Source organism: Mesocricetus auratus, unplaced genomic scaffold (genome assembly GCF_017639785.1).
Source record: "Mesocricetus auratus isolate SY011 unplaced genomic scaffold, BCM_Maur_2.0 Super-Scaffold_100011, whole genome shotgun sequence".
NCBI classification, from domain to species: Eukaryota; Metazoa; Chordata; class Mammalia; order Rodentia; family Cricetidae; genus Mesocricetus; species Mesocricetus auratus.
The window spans coordinates 28,847,448-28,868,822 of NW_024429195.1; the positions used below are offsets into that span (position 1 = coordinate 28,847,448).

Below are 21,375 nucleotides of genomic sequence, written 5' to 3' on the forward strand. Positions count from 1 at the left end.
TCGTTCTGGTGAAAACACATGCAGTCATATTCTCATTAAGGCTGCCTTTAAACAATAAACTGCAAGTCAGAAGCATGGAAGAAGATAAAGCAGGGGTGGAGATTGCCTTTGGAGAGTCTTAACTTGAGACTCTAATGGGGCACTGAGTTCCTTAGGTTGAGTGTGACTGTGGATTTTGATCTTCTGGGTCACGTGGGATCATTATTTCTGTTCTTAATCAGATCTTAAGTGGCAAGATGTCTCACTCTAGTCTGTCTTTCAGTGAGCCTTGCTACTTAATTTGGACAAGTCTGTATATGAGATTATGTCCCCAACCAAGTCTGAGGAGTCAACATTTGGAACAGTCTCCTTCCCATTCCCATTTTCCCCAAGCTTTAGTCAAGTATGAGGCCATACACTGGTGCTCTACCCAGGAAAATTGCAGACCCTGCCTCAGCAGCTGGTGGCTCTGAAGTGAATTCCACCTGTCCTTGATTGCATATTTGACAATGCTGGGAAGGGACAGACCCAGCTTAAGTCTTGTTTTAGTCATGTACCACCTGAGGACATTGAGTACAATATGAAGTTCTCAGAAGCACAGTTTCTGAACTTGAAACTAGAAAACTTTTTCCTAGGTAGATGTGAAATAACAATTAGAAAATGTGACAATTAATGGGAGTTATTCTCTTGAAATTAAAAAGCAATTTTATTATGTATTTATGTAGTCATGTATGTGTATATGTAGGTTTGTACATGTGTGTATGCATGTGCCCATGGTGGCCAGAAGGGGGCACCAGAGCCCCAGAACTAGATTTATGGTAATTGTGAGCCATGTGGATGCTGAGAACTGAACTCAGGTCCTCAGCAAGAACAACAGTTGTGCTTGACAACTGAGCTATCTCTCCAATATCCCTGTTGTGAATTTTTGTAAATTGCTTGTGGCAGTTGCTATTTAGGAATACCTGATGATGTTTCTAGTACCAACAGGGAAATGTGGATTTTCAGTGTGGCTCCAAAGTATCTGGAATCATGGAGGACAATGTGACTGTAGCTTGGCAGTGTTGTCACCTTATCTTACTTTCACTCTATGGTAAACAGTCACACACATCTGCAAGTGGCTTCAGCTTGCAAAGAAAGCAGCTCTGAGCAGTGAGTGATGTCACAGACTGCACGAGGATTTCTCTGATGTCATCCCATCAGTTCTACATGGAAGTGGAAGGCACCTTCTTCCGTATCACCTGGGAAATGTTTTAACCTTCTCACTGGGGTTCCAAGTATCCATGAAACATGTTTTTATAATCACATTTAAAAACATGAAGCCATTTATCTTATACATGAGATACTTAAAACCACATGAGGTATTTTTGCACATATATGCATTTTTATATGTATATGAATAACTCAAAGAATACTATACAAGAGCCCATGTACAAGAACCTCCGATTCTCTTTAGGATACAGAAGCATCTTTCCCTGTGGTATTCTTACTCTTCTTAGAAGAGAAAAAAGAGTCTTTATTTATGTGAGTGTCTACCTATACTTAACCAACTTAAAACTACCGACAGTTGGAGCCCACTCCCCATGGTGGGATGCCACCCTCAGCCTTAAAGCATGGGAGAGGGGCTGGGCCCTGCCCCAACCTACTGTGCCAGACTATGTTGACTCCTCATGGGAGCCCTTACCCGTGAGGAGTGGACTGGGGATGGGTAGGGAAAGGTGAGGGAGGGAGGAGGTGAGCGGCATGGAAGGAGAGGCGGGAGGGAGAACTGTGGTTGGAATATAAAATGAAATAAAAAAATAAAAAGATGAAAAACAAAACTAAAATCTACCCAACAAAGGGAAGAGTGTTTTGTTTTTCTATTTCTATTTCTCTGTAGCTCCGAGAACACAAATCTAACCAATGGGGGAAAAATAAATTCCTCCCTTTATCCCCACTATGTCAGCTAAGAGGGTTGCCCACCTTTCTTAGGTTGTTTTCTCACCTAGGCAATGAGGACCAGGGATCTGTTTCGATCATTCACGGGATGGATATTTCCAAGGTCGTTCCCACAACTCTGGTATGACAGACACAGCACTCAAACATTAGGTCCAGTCTTTTCTCACGCCTGAGATCTTGTCAGAAAACTTCAGAGATTCCCAACACACAGTGTTAGCAAACAGAGGCGGCCAGGTCTGGGCTACAGGATTCCCGCCATTCAGCTGTTTGTGTGGTGACAGTGAGCATCCCATCTTTCTAACATGTCACTTCTCCAGCATTCTCCAGGGAAGGTCTCTCTGCACAGAGCAGCGATGAGAGCCCTCTCCCTGTGACACAGGCTCTGGGCTCTCAGTCTCTGGCTCTGGCTTTTATTTTGTTTTCAGATCTTGGAACTGAAGCAAGGCCTCCACCTTGCTAGGCAAGTTCCCCATCACTTAGCCATTACTAGGCAAGTTCTCCATCACTTAGCTACCCCTCTGCCACAGTCCTTCCATCCTTCCTCCCCAGTCTGAGTCAGGTCTCATTCTATAGCACTGGCTAGCCTGGAACTCACTAAGTAGGCTAGGCTGGCCTCTAACCCACAGAGATCCACCTGTCTCTGTCTCCTGATTTCTGTCAATCAATAAGCAAACTATTAGTGCTGCTTTTTGTCCTTGTATCATGCTTTGTAACTTTTAAACTCAACACCTAATGAGTGCGTTGAAAAAGCACAACATGGAAACTTTTAATAGGAAACATCACCTATATCGGTGGCCAGACTTGGACTCTGGTTTTAGACACACATTCTCTAGCATGGTGACAATGGTCACATAATGGGACATGTCCTTCTGTATACTGTGAATATATGTTTCTCTTATTGTTTGGTGAATAAATGCTGATTGGCCAGTAGCCAGGAAGGAATTAATTATAAGTGGGGTGACCAGACTAGGAGAATTCTGGGAGGATGAAGACAGAAAGTGACTCTCCAGAGAGATACCATGTAGTATCAGCATAGGAGTTCTGATCTCTGTCTTCAAACAATGGTATGTTAAATAATCTTGCATCAAAATATAGAGATGCCATTAGACAGAAAGACAACATAAAAATTAAGACTTTTTTCTTCTTTTGACTGTAGACAGAAGTTTCTGTCCAGCCCAGTCCTGCTATCCTTCAGTTCCAAATAAACACACTGAGGCTTATGTTAATTATAAACTGTTTGTCCGTTGTTAGGGATTCTTACTGGCTAGCTATCTCAATTATTAACCCATTTCTATTAATCTATGTATCTCCACATAGTCTTGACTTACCAGGCAATGCCTAGGTGTCCTATCTTTCTATGTTGATACACATTAGCCCATGTGACCTGCCTGATACAGACTTATTTAGAATGATTGATATCAAGTCTGAGAAAAAAGCCAATGAGCTAGGTACCATTCTAATTTTGTGGAGAATGTGGAAAGACACTGATTATCTATGATGTTAACCATTTGGTTCTAGATTATTTTTTAAGAATTAAGTGCTTGTGAATTTCTTGTTTGGTAAAACATTGATTTCTGTAAAACATCCTTAAATTCCATCTTTTATTATATGAGCTAAATTACTTTTAAAAATTAATTATTCAACAGAGTCTGAGAGTCCCAGCCAGAACAACCAAGAATGAAAAGAGAGTAGCGTACAGAAGCTCATTTGCCAATGTTTGTAGTGGACACAACCTGTTTAAAGGCTCCCAAGACTTCCTGAGAAAAATAAACAACAAATGGAATTAATCTGTGATTCAGCAAAGTTTCAGGATGCAAAATCAATAAATCAATGCACATATGTTTGGTGCAAAACACTAGTAGTAAACTGTCTAGAATAGAAACCATGAAAGTTACCTCCTATTAGCTACAAAATCCAAACCAACCAACCAAATAAACAAATCCAGAATGAATTCAAATGGAGGTAGAAACACTCTACAATGAAGACTATAAAATATTAATAAGAGAAACTAAATAATACAAAAGTCAGGAGATACATCATTTTCACAAAATAAAGAAATCAATATTGTTAAATGTCTATAATGCTCAAAGCAATTTTATTTTAATATTTTTTGAGACAAGGTTTCACTATGCAGCCCTGGCAGACCTGGAACTCACTACGTTGAGCAGGCTGGCCCTGAATTCCCAGACATATGCCTGCTTCTGCCTTCCAAGTGCAGGAGAATCTCTGTGAGTTCAAAGTTAGCCTGGTCTATTCAGTGAGTTCCAGCCCACCCAAGGGATACATAGTGAGACCCTGTCTCAAAACAAAATTGAAAGACACATGGACTATAGAATGGAGAAGTTCCAAGTAAGCTCAAGCATGCAACTTACTGATTTTCAATAGAGATGACAGGAACATGTACTGGAAAGAGAATTGGATACCCACTAGAATGAAGAGCCCACCCAGTATAGATGAATTTAAATGTAACACGTGAACCTATGAAGATCCCAGAAGATAACATTAGACAAAGACTTAAGGACATTGCAATGGACAAAGTTATTTTGACAATACCACTAAAGTACAGGGGAAACAAGCCAAATGGGCAAATAGGATTATATTACACTAAACAGCTTCTTTGAAACAGAGATAAATGGGAGAAAAGTATTTGTACATCTGGCTAGGTCTGATATTCAAAATACACAATATATTTAAGAAACTCAGCAAGAAAAAACAACAATAGAAAAAAAACCCAAAGAGATAAACAAACAAAAAGCCCCCTTAAAATGCTGAATATAAGGCGGGTGTTGGTGGTGCGTGCCTTTAATCCCAGCATTTGGGAGGCAGAGGCAGTCGGATCTCTGAGTTCAAGACCAGCCTGGTCTACCCAGCAAGTTCCAAAACAATACAGAGAAACCCTGTCTCAGAAAAAAAAGTAAACAAAAATGCTCGATATACCTAAACAGACATTCCTCAATAGAAGACATGAAAAGGACCAGCAGTCATTAAAAAAAAATGCTTAAAAAAGGCTATCAGGGAGCTGTTAGTCAATCCCAAGGTAAGATGCGCTTTTACTCCTGTGCAGTGGCTACTACCAAAAAGACTAGGGCTGAGATGCTGATGGAGGGCTGGAGAAAAGAGGACCCTGTGTGCCTCTGCTGAGGATGCAAATTAATGCAATTGTTACAGAAAGTAGTAAGCAGTTTCTTCCAGAAGTTAAAGATCAGGGGCGCATATGCAACAGAAAAGCAATCAGTGTGCACTCTGCATGCTTGCAGCTCCAGTCACCGCAGCACAGATGGAAACAAGCTAAGAAAATGTGGTGCACAACCACATGGGATGCCGCTCAACTGCAAAAGTGAAGTCCAGTCATGTGCAGCCACCTGGATGGAACCGGAGATCAGACAGTCGATGCCCATCACTCATGTGTGGGACCTGAAAATGCTGAGTCATGGATGAGGGACAGAAAATGGTGGGTACCAGAGGCTGGGCTGAAGGAGAGGTGGTCCTAGTCCCTTTTCTGCTGCAGGTAAGACATCATGACAAAGGCAGCTTATAGAAGAGTTGATGGGGGTTACAGTTTCAGAGGACGTGTCCATGATCATCATGACCAGGAGTGTTCTGAGTCTGCTGGAACTCTATTTGTAGATCAGACTGGCCTTGAACTCACAGAGATCTACCTGCCTCTGTATCCTGAGTGCTGGATGAAAGGCACACTGCCTGGCTTCCCCACCTCCGAAACAAAATAAAACAAAACAGGTTTCCTCTGGAACTCACTCTGTAGACTGTACTGGCCTCAACTCAGAGATCCTGTCTCTGCCTCCTGAGTGCTGGACCTAAAGGTATACAAAGGTGTATGCCACCCCTGGAGAACTTACGCCTTAAAGCAAGTAGGAAGGAGAGAGAGAGAGACAGAGAGAGACAGAGAGACAGAGACAGAGAGACAGAGAGACAGAGAGAGACAGAGACACAGAGAGACAGAAAGAGACAGAGACAGAGACAGAGAGAGACACAGAGAAAGAACAGGGAATGGTGTGGGCTTCTGAAACCTCAAAGCCCACCTCCTGTGACACATCTCCTCCAACAAGACCACACCTCCTAATCCTTTCCAAACAGGTCCATAACTGGGGAACCACTATGTTAACATACTATGGGAGGCCATTCTCGCTTGAACTACCACATCAGGGAATGTTCCCTAACTTGTACTGAATTACAAATGGACAGGAGCACGAGTTCCTATGTGTCGTTCTCAGTAGATAACGTGAATGTACTATTCATTCAAACGTGACAAGACTGGCTCAGGAAAGTGTTCCTCACAAAGATGATAAATGTGGAACTGATTTTCCTGGGTGCTGTTGTGTGCATTATCACAACAGTGCACAGTGCCCACTAATACGTGGAATATGCATCATTTATCAGTCTAAAGTAAGAGTAACAGGGTTGGTGAGATGGCTCAGTGGGTAAAGGTGTCTACCGTCATGCCCGATGACCTGAGTTCCATCGTTGGGTCCCCCACAGTAGAAGGAGAGAACCGACTCCTGAAGTTTTGCTTTGCTCTCCCCACACTCACTGTGTCGTAAGTGTGCCAGCAAAGCAACGAACAAATATGAGTGATAAAACCAATACACCTAACCTTCACATGTTTTCTGAAACACAGCATGGAAACCTGTGTTTTAGCTTATTGACAAAACAAACAACCCTCACCCCCACCCCCCACACACCAGGAGAATTAAATGAGAATCTGCTGTCTTATCTGAGCAGTACAGCATAGCTCTGAGAAGGAAGAAATGTAAGAAACAGTAGCCATGTGAACAACTAAAGCCCGGCAGGGTGTTCAGTCTCACATGGTAACGTTCGTGGAGCTCTCGAGGGTCCCAGGGAGCCTTTCACAAAGGAACAGCACCAGATGGGCTTCTGGGGAAGTGCTCAGCAAGATGGATGGGAAGAAAGAGGTTCAAGGGTTTGGTCTCACCAGGAAAAGAACAAGTTACACAGTCACATTCTGGCTAGCTCACTGACTAAGCCTCCTGCCCATGCTGCCCCCAGAGTGTCCACCAGAAGCTGACACCCTGCTAGGGTGTGCTTGTTTGTTTCGCTCTGTGGCACAGGCTGTCCTGGAATTTGTATTCCTCCTGCTTCTGCCCCCCCCCCCCCCCGCCCAGTGCTGGGTACTCACTGCCCTGCTGTACCCAGATCTATCAGTCCTTGCCCACAAACCCCTCTGGCGATTTAAAGCTGTGAGTAGATGATATGGGAGGATGTTCAACTCAGCTTCACCAAACAGCCTTAGCTTTGTGAAATGGAATTGACCTTCACTGCTGTTCAGAAGGAGAAAGGAAGACATTCCTTACTTAAATAGAAAAAAAATGGTTATATGCACTTTACGATGTCTAAAAGAACAGGAAAAATAACTACAATCTATAAACCACCAGATAGAGCACTTTTAGCACAATTGACTAACCTGCCCGAAGATGGTGGGAAAACCTTTGCGATAAATAATAAAACTCACTTAGACACTGCTTACTGTTGCTAATGACACCCCTGTATTCTCAGGTCAACAACACAAATTACATTAAGATTTCCTGAAGGTACAAAATTCTATTAAAATGCCACGAGATTAGATCATGTAAAAAACAACAACGAACAGCAGACTGGAAGAAAAGAGCAACATTTAAATAAAATGCCACCAATTTCCCATGAACTCAGGTAACAGCTTCTATTCTATCATATTTTCACAGTTGCTCTGACAGAAAAGTGAGACCCCGGGCAGGACCCTTATTTTAGAACACGGGGTCACTGGAGGTTGCTGACTGGCTCCTGGGGGACTATTGGACCATCATCTTGTTGTTCTCATATAAATCTTGACTCTCATCCTGAAATGAGACCAATTGTAGTGGAAGAAGTCCACCAGAGCAGGCAATCCACAGAAGAAACCATTATCCTGGGGAAGGCAGACAGGTCATAGTGGCTGAGTCCTATAGGGTGTGAAGTTGCTTACTGGAGACTTCTTTGTTCTGCAGGCTTTCATTGTCCTAAGTTCCAATTCCCGTTTTACCCAACCTCTTCATTCCTAGAAACCATGGCAATAATTTTTGTTTCTGATTTAAGTTCAGTGTCACAGATGTGCCACTGACAAACCCCCTTTTGGATTTCAGGCACCTGGTGAATCTGTGTGTCTCACTTTATTCCTCTGGGTGTGTGGTCTTTTTGTTTTGTTTTTGCTTTTCAATACAGGATTTCTCTGTGTAGCCTTGGCTATACTAGAACTTGCTTTGTAGACCAGGCTGGCCTTGAACTCAGAGTCCCACCTGCCTCTGCCTCCAGAGTGCTGAGACTAAAGGCATGGGCCACCACTACCCAGCAAGTGTGTGATCTTCTGAGAGGCGGAACACAGCAGGGTTCTTTCCTTCTTCCTCTCCATTCTCTTCCTTCTGGGAGTCAGGCATATAGCTACAATTTTACAGCTTTTTAAAACAAAACAAAACAAACCCTAAGCCCCTACGCAGAAGTAGTCAGTATTTAAAGGGCACATCAGTGTTCTTAGTTCCTTTAAGAAGTCATCATTGTGTTGACTTATCCAAAGTCATAGTATCTGTCAAGTTATTTGTGGAAATCCTCTTCTAGTGAACTTTTTGTTTGGCTCTTCCTAGCAATTTATCATCACTTGAAATGCTTTCCTCCAATGAGGTCTCTGCTAATGCGCTGGCAAATGCCTTAAGACTAAATATGCGCCGGGCGTTGGTGGCGCACGCCTTTAATCCCAGCACTCGGGAGGCAGAGGCAGGCGGATCTCTGTGAGTTCGGGGCCAGCCTGGTCTACAGAGCTAGTTCCAGGACAGCCTCCAAAACAATGCAGAGAAACCCTGTCTCGAAAAACCAAAAAAAAAAAAAAAAAAGACTAAATATGCACAGAGAGTGATACACATCCAAGTTCACTCCCTTGTTGAGGACTTGTCAAAGGACAAAAGGAGGAAGATTCAGCGACCTGAGAAAGCAGCATCCTACCTGGAAGAGGAAGGCCTGTTCCGTTGTTCAGGAAGGTCTTGGCTAGCCTCATCACGGAGAATTAGTGGGTATGCCCTGAAGTCTCAACCCTCTGTGCTACACATCCAACCCCCTCCTCTGGAAGGAATAAACCTAATTTATTTTGCAAAGTTCAGGATCTGACCTTAGCCCAGTGAGTTCCAGGAAGGTACCTTATCTCTGAGCCACACCACAATATTTCAGTTACATTTTTATTCCAAATAAAGTTATTTAGTATTATGATATAAAGTAATAAAATTTGGTGAACGCTCCCCCCCACCTCGCAATTGTCTCTCACTAGCATATTGCAAACAGAAAAAGCAGGACTTAACAAAGCAGCAACATATTAAAAACTGAGAAACAGAGGTTCATGGATCACAGGGCATGTGTTGTGAAGTTGCCAGCCTTCTTGTCTGAGGACCTTCATGAGCTCATTTGAATAGAGCAAAACAAGTACGCAGTTTGTTAGACACTGCTGATTTATAAAGCCAGAGGATTAAGTCCTTAACCTTTACTTAAAGAGGATTAGCTAGGATAACTTTTAAATTTTACTTTAAGACGAAAGCTTCAGAATTAAATGGTGTACAATAGTCCACACTAAAGGAATTCCTGTCAGGGTTAAGCGGAGCCCATTTCTGTCATTTCCTCATGACAGTTGGCTTCAAAGCAACATATATTATTTCATTCTTGAATTAGTTATGGAAAAGATCTAGTGTGCACAGTCTGTGTATATTTAATTGCATCATAATATATTCATAATCTATTCAAATGAGGAAATACAAATAACACATCTGAATAGAGTTCTCACTTTGGGAGGCACAGAGAAATTAGTAAATTAATGTAGAGGTTGATTAGTAAAAGACACCCTATCGACCTAAATGACTTTACCTGCTGAGCAGTGTGTACACAGTGACTAATTTACAGACTGAGAAAACCTTATTGTTTATTCCCCCTTCCTCTTAAGGTATTGCAGACGGCCTTTCTAGACGGTGTAGTAATTTGCAGGCACAGACGAGGGGCCATGCTAATCCTGGCAGATAATTTAAGAAGAAAGTGCAAGTTCTGATACATAGGAAGAATGCAAATTCTGCTTAGCTTTTGTAGTATCAGGAGAGTCCTGAACTGAGGAGCAAAGTGATGTGTTCCCCCGCCCCCAACTTCTTTATCCCGAGCTTCTCTATTGGCTTTAGTTACTCTGCTAGAATATTTTATTTGCAAAAGGAGAGCATGATTTTAGGTAATAGTTTCTGAGAGTGTGAGATGAAGATCTTTGATGTCTCTTCAGTGGGTCTACAAAGTCCAGTGTATATGTGGTAACACCAAGATGCGACTTGCTCTATACTGCATTGGGATTGGCTGGTGACATGGGGGGGCACTACTAAGTGAATGATACCAACAGTTGTGTTGCTCACTTACACATCCCAAATAAAACTCTGATTGAACAATAGGTCACCAATTAAACAATAAAAGTCGCTTATTTTATTAGCTTCTGTGCACGGGTCTCTTCCATCCTTCTGTATGAACAAGGGAAGTGCCCACCAAGCAATTCTTCATGCTGGAGTCAGATGGCAGATTATGAAAAGTGCTGGTATAGATGCTTGGCGGCCTTAATCAGTGCGGCTTGATTATTAAATATTGCATGATGAAATATATCAGCATTATGGGGATTTAAGGTAAACTATTTTCCAAATGACAAACATGTGACACTTCAGAGTCATGAACATGTAAAGGTTCCAAAGAACTCAGTGTGGTCGCATAGATCACTGATAGAGATGGTTCCAAATGTCACCAGGAAATTAATCTGTAAACCCACCTGTTATGTTGGGGTGTAGAATAAGGAAACAACATCCTGACTCCCTGAAAACGCCTCTTTTCAAGCACCTGCTTGCATCTGAAGATAATCCCAACAGCAGCACTGCAGAAGGACTACAGCTCCTTCTGTAAGCACATGCAACTGAGATCTGGAAAAATCTACCCACTGTGAGAATCTTGCCTTCCTTTTTTACATTTGAAAACATCAAGTAAAACTGGAAGCATGAAAAAAGGATATAGAATAATGCCTCTCATCTCAGGAAATATTATTATTCCTAATATTATCGTTGGCTATAGTTCTTACAAATAGTTATTTTTAATAAGTATTACTATTCTATTTTTGAATTATTGTACTTATTTCAATTTTAAGTATTCAAATATTTTAAAGCTTCTCAATTTTACTTTCTAGTAATATTTATATTGATATATGTATTAGGCAGAGCTCTTTGGTATTATCAGTAATTTTAAAGAATGTAAAAGGTTTCTGAAGCTAAAAATGACAACCACTTGCCTCAATCTGAACTCTAAATATTAAAAATTGATTAAAAATTTTCAGCTGACAAAATTATATTCAAGCAGACAACATTCCATTTTGATGTATACTACATTGTAAACCACCCAGATGCCATGGTTTTGTGTGGGAAAGAATATTTAGAATATGTTCTCAGTAGTTCTCGAGGACAGAAACACTGCCATTAACCATGGACACCAAGTGACACAACAGTCTTCACGACCTTACTCCTCTTGCCTAACTGAAATTTCCTACCACCCTGTTACTTTTGAAAGTTCTGTCCACATGTACAGAGGGGATCCTAGGAGATCATTGGAATGATGGCCCCAGAAGACTCTGCAACCTTGGCTGGGCCACTCACCCACACTCAAGCTAAGCTCCTGAGAATGTTAACAAGGTAATGATGGCAACACCACGTACGTGGGGTTGTGAGGATTAAGTGGGGGCAATACCCCCCCCAAGTCACGAATCACCTGCAGTGAATGTGCGCTTCTGTGGCCATGCTTTGAGAGCGTTCCTCTTGCAATTCACCATAACAGCTTCTGGAAGCTTTTGGAAGCCTGTGTGAGTATTTTGGAAAACACAGGCCCCAATTTTTTCCACCATTACTTCATGGAATGCAGGAAACATCATAAGAGAGATTTTATGTTTATGTTTTTATCTTTCTTGAAAGCTGGGCAAAAGTTACTATTATTACTTGTCTTTGGAAGACTCATGCTTTCTAGCATTGGCCATGCCCAGCCTTATGTCGGCCCTGAGTCCTTTAGAATGGATAAAGGCAGAGGAAAGAGTCTCTGTATACCAGTGTGATGGTTTGTACTTCTGTGTGACAGAAGGCAAAGGCTCCAATACTAATCAAAGGGGCACCTTGTGTGCACTAACAACAGTCTCAGGATGATGCTGGCAGGTGGTTATCCTCCACAGCAAAGCTGATAATGTACAGCCGTCTCCATTTCCTGGCTGGGAAAACTGAGTCTCAGAGAGCTTTAATAATCATAGGAAGACGGACAGAAAAAAAATTAACAACAACAAAAAAATAAACCATTTTTAATTGAGAGGAGGAACAAATGATTTCTTTTTTTTGATGTGTGTATGCCTGTGTGTGTGTGTGTCTGTGTGCATTTGTGTGTATAAACACAAATATGCCTGTGTGTTCATATGATAGTGTGTGTAGAGGCCAGAGACTGACTTCAAATGTCTTCCTTAGTCATTCTCCGTTTTGTTTATTGAAACAGGGTGTCTCATTGAACAGTGAGTTGTGGAAAGCTGAGCCTGTAAAATTCCAAACTGCTGGGAGGTGGGTCTACCGAGAGAGGTCTACCGAGAGAGGAGGTCTACCAAGAGAGGAGGCTGAGCTGCCGTTCACTGGCCACAGTACAGATGAAATGACTACTTGGGTGAGCTATGATTGTTCTTCCAACTTGGGCTTTCCTTTTCCATATTGTCATACCCCAGAAGAATGCTCTAGCAGGGGTGCTAATGCCTCCACGATCGAAGGATCAGTATAAGCCTAACTTCAATGACTTTTTCTCATCCCTTTAAAGGGCAGTGTGGTAGTTCCAATGTAATTGGCCCACATAATCTCATAGGGAGTGGCACTATTAGGAAGTGTGGCTTTCTTGGAGTGGATATGGCCTTGTTGGAGAAAGTGTGTCACGGTGGGGTCAGGCTTTGAGGTGTCCTATGCTCAGGATACTGCCCAGTGTCTCAGTTAACTTCCTGTTGCCTGTAAAACGTAGAACTCTCAGCTATTTCTCCAGTACCACATCTGCCTGCATGCCACCGTGTCCCATGCCATGATGATAATGGGGTGAGCCTCTGAACTGTAAGCTGCCTCCTCAGTTAAATGCTTTCCTTATAACAGTTGCTGTGGTCTTGGTGTCTCTTCATAGCAATAAAAACCCTAACTATGGTGGTTTATGAAAATGCATTTGTTAAAGTGAGTGCTGGGCCCTGAATGGCTAGGTTATTTTGTTTTAATATATATATGTATATATATACATGTATATATAAAGATATGTCTATTTTATTTTATGCACGTGAGTATTTTGCCTGTATGTGTGTCTGTGCACAGCGTGTGAGACTAATATCAAGGGTATAGCATCCCTTGGAACTGGAGTTACAGGTGATTGTGAATCACCATGTAGCTGGTGGAAAATAAACCTGGGCCCTCTGTAAGAGCAGCCAGTTTTCTTAACCATCTCTCCAGTTGATAGGCTAAGTTGTTGTTATTATTATTATTTGATTTTTTTGACACAGGGTTTCCCTGTGTAGCCTTGGCTATCCCCGGAACTCACTCTGTAGACCAGGCTGGCCTTGCACTCGTAGAGATCCACCTGTCTCTGCCTCCCAAGTGCTGGGATTAAAGGTGTGCATCACTACCGACTGGTGGCTAAGTTATTTTTATAATCTGGTGATTATTCACCATATCACATTCAGAAACTTTGTTTATACCTGTGGATGGTCATAAATCATAACTGAGTGTTTCAGACAAAGCAAGAACCCTTTTCACATTAAAAGCATGGTAGAGAAATTTAAGTGTGCAGTTTAAATAATTTAGTAGCAAATGTTTAAGACATATCATATTCTTTCTTTTTTGCTCCATTAAAATTTTTTACTTATTGAAAAAGAAGACCAAAACTTTTAAGCTGTAAAAAGAGAAAATTTGAAAAGCATAACAACACAAGCACAGGTGAATTTTCTGGTTGCTTTTTAGGTATTCAGACAACTAGAGTGCTTTTCTAAACAGCTTGTGAAAATTAAACAGGACTCCTTCCCTAGCAAGCCTCCAGGGATTCTGGAAACGAACAGACCAAATACAAGGAATAAGTATCTTACGGTTGCCATTGCTGCAATAAAATACCACGGCCAAAAGCTTGCTCAACCTGCTTTCTTATAAGACCTCCTGCCCAGGGCTAGCACCTCCCCAGCAGGCTGGCACTCTGAATCAATCATTAATCAAGACAATGTCCCACAGGCTTGCCTATAGGCCAATCTTATAGGCATTTTCTTAATTGAAGTTCCCTATTATCAGCTATAGTTTGTGTCAAGCTGACATAAAAACTAGCTAATACAGTATGGAGAGTTTGGAATTAAAAAAATTGAGGTGCTGGAGAAATGGCTCAGTGATTAAGAACACTGGCTGCTCTTCCAGAGGACCTGGGTTCAATTCCCAACAGCCACATGGCTGCCCACAACTGTCTGTACCTCCAGGATCCAACACCCTCAAACAGACATACATGTAGGCAAAATACCAATGCACATAAAATGAAAAGAAATAAAGAAATAAAGACTTAAACAATAGAGACATGATGTTTCATGTAGAATTGCATGGCCTTGAACTCTTTATGTAGTCAAGGATGATCCTGAATGCCTCAGGCTTGGTTTATTACACTCAGCAGAATATTGAAAAAAAAATTTTGGGACCAGTCTCACTGTGTATATCCATGGCTGTCCTGTAACTCACTTTGTAGACCAGGCTGGTTTGGAACCACAGAGATCTACCTACCTACTTCTGCCTCCTGAGTGTTTGTGCCACCACACACAGTTGAATTTTGAAATCTTAAACTCACTTTTACTGTACTAGTCATGATTTTTAATAACTAAGAAGTGGCCCAATGTCATTGTGTTGATATGAAGTAGGGTACCTTAAAGGAAAAGCTTTTAGAGCCAGAAAGATGGCTCAGTGGGTAAACGCTGTCATCACCCAGCCTGTTAACTGGACTTCATCCCTAGGACCCACATAAAGGTGGAAAGAGACCCCTCTGATCTCCACATGTGTGTTGCGGCATGCCCATCCCTGTGTGTACATACACATGAAATAATAAAAGAAGAGGAAAAGAAAGGATGGGGGTGTGTGAAAAATGTCATGATCTAGCATATTTGGTAAGATGTCTAAAAAACAAGGCATAGATTGCAGAATTGTTCACATTGGGAGCACTGTGTCGGTGCCGCCATAGAAGGGAGGGCTGGCATAAAAGCCCTGGCATTCTACTCTGGATCACAGAGGTACCTGGTTACCCTGCAAGGGAAGTGACACAGACTCTGAGCCAAACCATCAACAATGTCATCTGCTTTGGGTACATGTGGCACTGCACAGTGCATATAGCAACTGTTAGCCATGACACAATGTCAGGCCTTTCACACAACAAAGCTTAACAGCTCACTTTATACATCGGAACGTGCAGTGGGGTTGCTATGGAGCACTTTCTAAGTTACTGGGTATGTTTTCTCGGATACAGGGTCTCACTGGGTAGTCCCTACGAGTCTGGAATTCACTATGTAGACCAGGCTGGTCTACATTCACAGAGATCCATCTGCTCACTGTGTAGTTCCTAAGAGTCTGGAATTCACTATATAGACAAGGCTGCATTTGCCTTGGGACTGTTATGATTAAAGCATGGTAACCACACTCCACAAATTAAATGGTTTTATGGTACTTGTTAAATCATTCTTATTAGTATATAATATTAAATCATTTTAGTAGTATATGTTAATTATACATAATGGGCTTCACATAGTTTTTCATACATGCACATATGTATTTTGATCACATTCACCCCCACCACCTCTTCTGCTAATCTGTCTTCCCAGCTAGACTCCCTCCTCCCTCCCCCTCTCTCTGCCTCTCTGTTTCTCTGTCTCTCTCTGGTGTTTCAATTAGTTTAAGCAGGGTTGCTTATGGGAGCACAGCTGCGGGGTTAGTTACAAGAATATGGCACCTTTCCAGGGGCTACACCACTGAAGAAAACGTCTCTCCACTCCTCAGCAAATATGAACTGTCTTAAGGAATGGTGGTGGCCTCATGAGCTCCCCCCCCACTTTATGATTTTTGTGGAATATTTAGCTTGCAAATGTCTTCTGTGAAAGTGTGAATCTAACCAGAGTCCCAGGGATGTATCCTGTTTCCAGACAGCAAATTTTGCTGTTACTACGAAATATGTAATGAGCCATTTGGTGCCAGCTTTATATTTACCCATTTAGTCAGCTTGAATGACTACATTAGTCTTTAACAATGAAACTTAATTCATATCAGGTGAACAGGGAGCTGCATCTGGGATCTGTTAGGACTCCATGTTCCTGAGTTTGTTTCGACAGGGAAAGGAGAAGGCATGTTAACCACAGCTCTGATTCAGAATTCTGAATCCAGCCACTCTGTGGCCACTTGGATCTGGTCCACGGATCAATCATGAGACACCTCCCTCCCACATCTTGCTCTCCCAGTTTGAAATGAGTACAATGTGGTTTTTGTCACTCCCACCTATTAAATCTGCCTGGGCGGTACCCAGACATCTTGGGTTGTATTGCAAATCGCACATGCACATTTTCCTTCAAATATGGCATCTTCTTGTGAAGAATTAGATGTAGGCCATTCGATTGTCAATAGTTAAGTGGTGGACTGTCTCTTCCCAGGGCTGGGAGGGCACCAGCCACTCTCACAACCCCTTTGGATTGTCTGGCTATGCACTTCTGGATTTGAAAAACCGCGTTGGAATGTGAGTTCAAGCATGAAGAGTCATTAAAGCCAATTATTATCCCCAAAGTGCCAAGTGTCAAATGGTGCCAGAGGTAGTGACAGTGCTGGAGTGTTTTCTAGAAAGATCCTTGCCTTTCTTAGCCAGTGGGAAGGGCTGATGTGTTTATTCTGGAGCAAGATGAGACACAGCATCCCTTGAAGCATTTCTGCAACCTCATGTGACACCTCATTTTAATTTATTTATTCTTGAACTGACTGAGGAGATATTTCAGAAAGGTTAATATTTTTTTAAATCGTGTGTGTGTGCTCACGTGTGTGTGTGTGTGTGTGTGTGTGTGTGTGTGTGTAAGAAAGGGAAAAGTGGAAGTTGGATTTCTCCTCCCACCACGTGGATCCTGGGAATTATTCAGGTCACTGGGTTTGTCCTTGGAAGTTTTTACCCACTGAGGTACCTTGTTGGTCCTAAGAGGGCCATTTTATAAGCTGTAACATTTAGATAAATGGTGTATGTCAACTTTACACTCAAAAACAAATTTGAAAGTCAAAGATGAGGTTTACCTTCAATGTTATTCATTATGCCTCATGTTTAATATGTAAAAGCATTACTGGGATTCATGAGGGAGTACAAACATAAACCAGACACAAATGCCACCTTACTTCTCACTGTCACTATGACTTAAAACACAGTGCTTGTATATACAACATGGTAGAGAGGAAATAGGTATGATAGCCACAAATGCAGCAAACTACTAACAGCTGACCCCCCTGTTATTCTTTTGAATTTTCAGCATGGTAGATACTATCTCAAAATAAAAAGAGTTTGAGTGTTTGCTTTGAAAATAAGTAGTCAACTACCTATGGGCCTGGGGTGATGTCAGGGTCCCATCCAATTGTGGGGACTTTACCCACGTTCCTCTACTACTTCTGGAATTGTGCTGTGACTTTGGGTGACTCTTGGCAAATGTGTAAATGCTTACTTTTTCTTCCCAATTTTTCAGGGTGCATCTCTTCCAGTGAGTGCACACGTAGCACACTTGAGGTCACAAGCAGGAGATGAGTCAGCCATGGAGTACAGGCCTCAGCAGTGGGAAGCGTTGGGCCTGACCTCTGCCGCTGCTCTCCCTTAACTCTCTGCCCTGGCTCTTAACCATGGGCGAGTTGAAAGCTTCCTCTTCTCCTTCTCCCCATCGCCCCCTTCTCCTCCGCATCCCTCTTCATGCAGTGTGCACTCAGTGTTTGTTAGCTGCATGAATGGATGAGTGAATATAGTCTTGGATGCTTTCTTCAGGGCTCTTCAGCTGACTTCCTTTTCTTGCTTCCTTTTCTTGCTTTCTCTCATGAAGGTGACTGTAACCTTCCAGGACTGGGTTAACCTGGAGTACAAAATCTGACCTGTGTGATTCTTTAGGAAGTGGCTTTCTGCTTAGAGATGTAATGAATGAACTGTGTTTTGGAAATGACACATAGGCAGTTATGCTCAAAGAGAAAGGGAAGATGACTAAAACCAGGGCACTTCCAGTGGGCAGCTGCACATTTAGCCTGTGTCATGAGCCCCATATTATACACATATGCTTCTAATGACGTTTGAATAAAGGGCAAAAGACCTCTAAGGAGATGGGGGTGCTTCCGTGCCTGGGAGCCTCTCAGGTTTGATAACTCTTCCTAACTGCCCAGTTCACACAATTATCATCAGTGAACACTGTTGCCTGCTGCTGGATCATATACAAATATTCAGATTTTTGTTTTCCTCCCCGTTGTGAAGGTTATCTCTCTGGTTGCTCTGAAAATTAGCTGACAACCATTTCCCATGATGCTCCAAGGGCTGTCAAGCTGTCTGTCAAGCTGTCAGCTGACCAATCGTTCCCAGGGTTCTTTTAGACTTCCGTATGATAAATTGAAAGGCCCTGTTATCTGTCTGCTGTGAAGGGGAGCTGTCTGGGCTTTGATAAGATATCACTTCTCCCAGGTGAGAGGTTGCTGACAGCATGTCCAAGCAAATCAACACCTCAGAACGAGCCGAGCCGGGACAAGAATCCGGGACCACAGTTTGCAGACAGCGCCGGCTTCCTTCTCTTTGTATTTAAGTTTCAGACTCATCTTTCCATGGTTACCAACAGTTATTTCTCTTCCTAGCTTGCAATTAACAACTGCTACTCTTTTCACCACGAAGAGAGAATCTCAAAGCCGAAAACGTATCTTCTTGAGACTTTTGGCTCATGGCACACAGACTGCCCACCTCTTGACCAACGAACACTGTTCCCTGATATCACACTTCCCCCAAGAAATACATGAAAATATACATGTTACTACCAAGTAGATGAATTTGACATCTAGTGTATAATAAAATTAATTACTTGTGTCTGGGTAGGCATCATCGACATGAGCTGGCTTAGGTTTGGCATATGTTGGTTCACATTTTAGTGTTGGTTAGGAAAAAATGAAGTTATGACGTATATTCAAGGTTTTACTTTCAAAGCTTTTCATTTCTTATTGTTGCATATGTACGATGCGCTTGTGGGGAGGTCAGAGACAAGTTCATGAAGTTGGTTTTCTCCTTCAGTCTTTGCGTGAGTTGCAGGGATTGAACTCAGGTCATCAGGCTTGCATGATGAGCACTTTACTTTGTGAGCCAAAAACCCTCGATTTTTTTAATGGTTCTGAATTACACTCCTGTAGTAAAAGCTGAATTTCTACACATGGTGTATATAAGGGAATGAGGGCAGTCTCAGTAGGTCAAGGCTGCATGAAGAGTTGGGGTAAGAAACTGTGTATAGTCAGGGTAGGGATTTGAAGGGAAGGCTGTCTGAGGGAAATCTACCTGGAAATGGGTCTATTTCAGTTACAAACATCACCTTGCGTTTAGGACCAGGACCTGTGGACATCCATGTCCAGTGGGTAACAGGCCAAGCTCCCGAACCCTGACTGTGCAAGAACTGTTTTGTCCTTAGGGTTTGATCTCCCGCCCGCCATCCCCTCTCACCTACAACTCTGACACACGCTGACTGGCTTTCATGACAAACAACGGAACATGCCCTTTGGTGATCACTCAGAGAGATAGTCTGCTGTTGTTTCTCTTATTCCTGAGCAGGATAAAAGAGTGGCAGCTGCTAACATCACCACCTTGTGTACAAACGTTTTTTTTGCACACAGTCTCTTGTTACTAGTGCCTAAGGATTTCTCAAAGTAATGCAGTGTTCTAGTGACAGACAACGGGTAAGTGACTTTGGAATTTGGAGTCTGAAAAGAGAAACCATGGATGCTTTTCCCTTCTTGACAATTAGTTATGCGTGCAACACTCCTCTGTAGTCAACTAAATAAGCAAGACTAACCCAGAGCCCTTGGGATTGAGGCTCTGTCAGCCTGGGGTGGGAGGGGCACCAGGATGTCAATGAACTGAGAGAAAAAGATACAAAATGGCCACACAAGTAGAGCCACAGGATACTGAGCCTTCCATGTTTGGTACCCAGGTCCCTCTTGGTGGAAGGAGGGAGCCGACTCCCACAGAGTCCTCTGATCTCCACATACACACTGTGGCATGTGCGTCCCATCACCTACAAACTGATAAATAAAAATGCAACCGAATTTGTTTTAAAAGAAAGAAAAGAGACTTGAATCTCCCATGCTGCCAGACAATCCCTGACCCACAGTTCCACTCACAGAGCCCTCTTGACTTGCACATGGGCTAAAGTTTGATGAATTTGTTCACCTGAACTTATAGTTTTGGTCTCTGTCCAGTGAGGGAAACCTCTTGAGGTACTGAACATCAGACTTCCTCACAGGCTTCTGGAGTGTCGGAGCACCCAGGCAGGTGCAAATTCTCAGTTGTCCTTGAAAGCATCTACATTGGCCACTGTATCGGTTTTCCAAAGAGACATTCTTTATCCCTTCTAGCATTTTGGCTAAGATCAAGTGGAAGACATACCTTGTACGCCAATGAAGGAGACAGTGGCTCCGGAGGAGAGACTGAAAATGTCCATGTAGGCCTCTGGGGACACAAGTAAGTGTCCTGAGTTTCTCTTCCTCTCAAAAAATTCCAGTTCATTTCTAGGGAATAAAGGAATTAATTTTCCATTAGGATTTCTTATAGGCTTTCTCTTTTATAAGTGAACTCATACCATATTTTATTAGCTCATTGGGCTATGATGACCAGTCAGGGGGGAAAAACATGTTTCCCTTGGGTCTGAGTTTGACCCCTAAAACTTAGATTTAAAAAGCTAGACCTGGTGCTATGCACGTGAAACCCTGGGCTGGGGAGGCAGACACAGGTATATCCCTAGGACTTCCTGGCCACCAGCCTAATCAGAGAGTTCCAGGTCAGTGACAGACACCTCTCAAAGGAAGGTGACAGCCCCTGAGGAAAGATGCCTGAGGTGGGTGTTGGACTCCACACACATGTGCGCACATATGCACACATGCATGTGTAAACATATCCAAGTGTATATAATTACACAAATAAGTTATTAGTTCACATAGCAGCAAAATAAGAACAGTTATAAGCTGTTGAAAGTAGTGCCCTAGCTAAGGTTTCTATTGCTGTGACAAAACACCATAACCAAAAGCAACTTGGAAAGGAAAAGATTTATTTCATCTTACATCTCTCAGAGCAAACTTCATCCCTGAGGGAAGTCATGGCAGGAACTGAAGGCAGGGACCTGGAGGC

The 21,375-nt window shown here is 42.5% G+C and overlaps 1 long non-coding RNA gene across 1 annotated transcript in view; it reads right to left on the minus strand.

Annotated features, from left to right (window-relative positions):
* Window positions 1-21,375, minus strand: part of LOC121143211 — a 585,525-nt gene that overhangs the window by 140,602 nt on the left and 423,548 nt on the right. Inside the window, exon 9 of the long non-coding RNA XR_005880399.1 lies at window positions 20,638-20,759. This is a non-coding gene — a long non-coding RNA (uncharacterized LOC121143211). The remainder of the gene's footprint in view (window positions 1-20,637; window positions 20,760-21,375) is intronic.